The sequence below is a fragment of the Pongo abelii genome, chromosome 7 (genome assembly GCF_028885655.2).
Source record: "Pongo abelii isolate AG06213 chromosome 7, NHGRI_mPonAbe1-v2.0_pri, whole genome shotgun sequence".
Lineage (NCBI taxonomy): Eukaryota > Metazoa > Chordata > Mammalia > Primates > Hominidae > Pongo > Pongo abelii.
Window position 1 is genome coordinate 88,518,803 of NC_071992.2, and position 5,154 is coordinate 88,523,956.

Consider the following 5,154-nt stretch of genomic DNA (forward strand, 5'->3'; position numbering starts at 1 on the left):
GAAAGAAAGAAAAAATTAAAAGTTAAAAAAAAAATAGTGCTGGGCGTGGTGGCTCACATCTGTAATCCCAGCTCTTTGGGAAGCCAAGGTGGGTGGATCACCTGAGGTTAGGAGTTTGAGACCAGCCTGGCCAACAGGGTGAAACACCGTCTCCACTAAAAATACAAAAATTAGCTGGGTGTGGTGGTGGGCACCTGTAATCCCAGCTACTTGTGAGGCTCAGCAGGAGCATTGCTTCAACCTGGGAGGCGGAGGTTGCAGTGAGCTGAGATCGCGCCACTGCACTCCAGCCTGGGTGACAGAGAGAGACTCTGTCTCAAAGTATAACTAACTAACTAACTAACTAAATAAATAGTGCCTTCATCCTAACCTATGGGATTCTTATCATACTAACTGAGATATGCTGGAATTTACTTTCCACATCGCACTGTACCTAATGAACATGATTCAAATGTCTACTCTCTCCTCCCTGAGGCAGCAGTGTGGCCTGGTGGCTGGTGCCCCTCCTGCCTTAGGGGGCCTGTGACACAGCAGGGGGCACAGTGGTCAAATGCACAGACTCTGAGGCCAGGCAGCTGGGGTCCACCTCTGAGACTTTAACCTCTCAGGACCCTGTTTTTCTCATTTTAAACTGGAGATAATAATAAGACTGTCTACACAGGCCCGCTGGGAGGATTAAACACTTGTAAAGGCAAGTGAGCAGTGCTTGACTCAGTTGGCCCTGTGTGGGCTCCTGGCAGGGACCTCTGAAAAGGGGTGAAGAAGCCATTCTCTACCCCTGACTGTACAGCCATGCACTCAATGATGACGAAGCTGTGGAGGGCTGCCCAAGCACCCCAGTGTCGGAGAATCATGCTTCATTTCCTAGCAGGAGCGAGCCATGCAGAAGCAATGCATGACTAGTGGTTCCTATCACACTGACTCTCTAAGGCTAAAATGAATTAGTCACAGATAAAAGTGGTCAGATCTCAGGATTCGATGCTTCCCTTTCTTTTTTAAAGCAAGGATGAGGTCTGAATAATAAAATGAGCAATAGGCCATTTAAAAAGAAGCAAAGCTAGGAACTTTCACAACAGTTTTTCAGGATAAATAAAAATCAGTAAAATAAAGCTATTTTAAAATGAATTAAATTTATGAAGCTATTGAATTCTGAGAAACTGTCTGCTGCCTATCTGGTGGGGATCACGGGGTAACCCAGGAATACTAGGGGCTTCCAGTGTCACTCAAATAGCTCTGACTATGTCACATACAATTATATTGGTCCTGGACATAGAAGGGGAATACAGGGAGGGAGGAAATTGGCCTCCGTGGTGAGGGGGATACCACATGCTGGGGAGGGGGGCAGCAATGTATCCTTTGGGACTTTAGAGGAAGGCCTGAGTTGTGAGGCCAGGAGTGAGGAGGAGAAGATTCAAGGAGAGCATGGACTCTGAGTCAGACAGAATGATGAGAAATGAGGCATCCTCCTAGGGAAAGATCTTTGGTACCAAAAAAAGGTCCATTGTAAGCTTCTTTAAATTCAGTATGAGATGGGCTAGAAAAGCGAGATAAAAGGAGAATTGTAGCTTAGAAAGCAATTCATATGGCAAAGAGTTAGTGGGCAAGGTCTCTTGGCCAGAGTGGAACCAGAATCTATCAATGCAACATCTTCCTGGGAAGCTGGGAACCTCAGGCTTTACATCATTATGCCATGTGGCACAAAATCAGACAAAGGGTATGTTCCGGACCAGGACCCAGTTTATTTTCCAAAAAGAAATTGTTGGATGTTCCAACCCCATAATATGTCCTCTACACTGAGGGACAGTTCAAAGCATTCAACAAAACTCCTTTGTGGGGGTGTTTCCTTGAGCAACAGGAGAATATTATACACAGATTTGTGACACAGCCTGGTGGGGTTTGAGCTTTGCTTTGCTGTTTTGCTTTTCTCTCTTTTTTCTAGTAAAAACCTAAGCAAGAAAGTATGTTTATAATCCCTAAAGGGAAATTCTATGCACTAGCAAAACGTAGGAACATTTGCAGTGGTGGGTCTGGCTGGGATGCCGGGTGATGGAGCTGGTTCCCACACAGGTATCAGTGGCTCCCTGTTCAAGACAGATCTGAACTTCAATCAGCAGCCAACCTTTCTGTCCACTGTCATTGATGGGTTCAAAAGGACCAACTTGGAGGGCACTGCTTCTAGTCAGTCATTCACCACGAAGCCTGGGGGTGAATGGCCCCCAAAATATACGTCCTGCCCAGAACCTGTGAATGTGACTATCTTAGTCGTTTTCTGTCATTTATAACAGAATAGCTGAAACTGGGTAATTTATGAAGAAAAGGAGTTTATTTCTTACAGTTATGGAGGCTAAGTCCAATGTTGAGGGGCTAAGTCTGGTGAAAGCCTTCTTGCTGGTGGGGACTCTGCAGTGTCCCCAGGTGGCACAGGTCACCACATGGTAAGGGGGCTGAGAATCTTAATGTACTAGCCCAGGTCTCTCTTTCTCCTCTTATAAAGCCACCAGTTCCCCTCCCATGGTAACCCACTAATCCATGAGCCTATTAATTTATTAATCCATGAATGGAACTAATCCATTCATGAGGACAGAACCTTCACAATCCAACCAGCTCTAAAAGGCCCCACCTCTCAATACTGCCACGTTGGGGATTAAGTTTCAACATTAAGTTTTGGAGGGGGCATTCAAACCATGGAAGTGACCTTATTGAAAAGCATATTTTATAGGTGTAATTAAACTACATGTGAGGTCATCTTCGATTAGAGTGGGTCCTAAATCCAATGACAAGTGTTCTCATAAGAGAAGGGAAGGTGATATGAAGGCATAAGTAGAGATTGGAGGGATATGTCTACAAGTCAAGGTATTGCCATGAGCCACCAGAAGCTGGAAGAAGCAAGGAGGGATTCTCCCCTAGATCCTTCAAGCAAATGCCATTCTGATTTTGGACGTCTGGCCTTCAGAACTGTGAGAACAGATTTCTGTTGTTGTAAACCACCTAGTTTGTGGCAATTTGTTACTGGCAGCCTCAGGAAACCAGTACAAACCCCTAGATTTTTCTTCATATGGCATTCAACAGAATATGTTCATTCGGAAGGGGTTCATTTGTTTTTAAAGGCAGTCCCTCCCATTTAAATTTGCCAAGAACCTGCATCACGGTCAGAGAGTTGGGCCAAGGAGAGAGGAGAGGCCTTGGAGTGGGGAGAACAGGAAAACAATGGCCCTGGAGTTGGAGCTTCAAGAAAGACTCTGAGCTGTGGGGTTGGAGGGGTCACTTCGTCTCTTGCTCATCTGTCAGATGGGAATATTATGAAGAGCAAATTAGATAAATTGCAGGAATGCACAATGTCAACATAAAGGGTTGGCTGAGTCTCCACCATTACTCTCACCCTGGGGGAGCCCTGCTAGAAAGACCCCCTTGCTGAAGCTTTGGACCAGTGGCTGTAGAGTCAGTGTGAGCTCTGCAGGCAGACACCCCAGGCTCTGTGTCTTACAGCTTCGTGACCTTGGCAAGTTCCTTCCTCAAGCCTCAGCTCTTCATCTGTATGGTTGATACCTAGAATAGGCAAATTCATAGAGACAGAAAGTAAAATAGAGGTTATCAGGGGAGAGAGGGTGAGGGATGGGGAGTTATTGTTTAACGGGTATGGGGTTTCTGTTTGGGATGATGAAAAAGGTCTGGAAACTGATAGTGGTGATGGTTGCACAAGACAGCAAATGTACGTAATGAGACTAAATTATGCATTTGAAATGGTTAAAATGGTCATTTTTATGTTATGTATAGTTTACTACAATTTTAAAAAGCATGTTTGCTGTGTTTCCCATCCCAGGGCATTGTGATAGTAGATGACCAGGTAGCCAGTATGGTGGGCAAGGCTGGCCAGTAGGCTGGCTGCACCAGCTCAGTATTTATATAAATGGAACCTTAATGATTTAACCTCAAGAAGAAACTAATGTGGGATTTCAGGATCTTAGGCAGGGCCCAGGAAAGAAAAACCTGCTAAATAACTTTGAGTGGAGGAGAGGGGTAAGGGTTGAAGAGAAATCCTTCCCGTGCTCTTGAAAGTCCAGCAGGGGCCAGGCACAGTGCCTCACAACTGTAATCCCAGCATTTTGGGAGGCCAAGCTTCGCTTGAAGCTAGGAGTTTGAGACCAGCCTGGGCAACAGTGGAGACCCTGTCTGTATAAAAAATAAATAAATAAATAAATATTTTTTAAAAAAAAGAAGAAGCAAGTCCAGCAGGTAGGTGGAGACTTTTCCTTTTCCTTTGCAAAAGCAGCCAAGAACCCTCTGAACTTTGGGGCTGCTCTTGGATCCCTTTGCTCTGTATCCTCCCATTCAACTAAATGTCCCATATTTGGCCCAATTTCAAGTTTACATTCGTTTGTCTGGCCTGGAGCCTGCCGTCTTCCAAGGAAGCGCAGTCTGCATTATCCGCCCTCTCTCTCTGAGGAAGACAGATGGATCAGCAAATCGTGGGCTGGAGACAGGAACTCGGGCCCCACCTCCGGCCTGTCAATTCCAAGCCCCTCAGAGCCTTTGTTGTACATCGCTGCCATGGCGACTGCTGGGGACAACACCTGGCCAGCGGAAGCCTGCCAAAGCCCACTGCAGCAAGAGCAAGGGACGAAGAGGGTATTTCCGGGACAGTTAGTGAGCAATTAGGGACCACGGGCTAGAGCGAGCCAGCCTGAGCAGTCGGGAAGTGTTTGACCCAGAATTTAAACCACAGAGGCTGAAAATGTAATTTTTAAAAATCAATATAATTGCTTTTGTAAGTGCTAAATACTGCAGAACTCTTTATAAGTTACTTTCTGGGGCATGGTGACCAATAATCATGCTGGCCTCCATTCCTGGCCCTTCATGGGGTTTATAATTACAGCAGATCCACGGAGAGCTCGCAAACACCCTGGCCAGGCCAGGCGGAGACCAGCTGTTTGCACACAGACCTCGAAGCGAGCAGGGCTTGCAGACAGTGAAACATGTTCTCATATTAAGATCTTTCTCATGAGCACTGCCCCCTACACTGCTAACACAGTCAGAGGAGTCAAAAGTGGCTTCCCCGTGTGTTTCTCCATTGCACTCCCCGTTATTTAAAAAAACATGGAGTTTTAAATTTCACGTTCTGTGATCTAACTTCCCATTCCCACTCACAAACAAATG

The 5,154-nt window shown here is 45.9% G+C and overlaps 1 long non-coding RNA gene across 1 annotated transcript; it reads right to left on the minus strand.

Annotated features, from left to right (window-relative positions):
- Window positions 1-2,302: 2,302 nt before the first annotated feature.
- Window positions 2,303-4,538, minus strand: LOC129061049 (uncharacterized). The gene is made up of 3 exons (XR_008528015.1): window positions 4,370-4,538; window positions 3,380-3,546; window positions 2,303-3,281 (listed from the first exon to the last, which is right to left on the minus strand). It is a non-coding gene; the product is annotated as an uncharacterized LOC129061049 (long non-coding RNA).
- Between the last annotated feature and the right edge of the window lie 616 nt (window positions 4,539-5,154).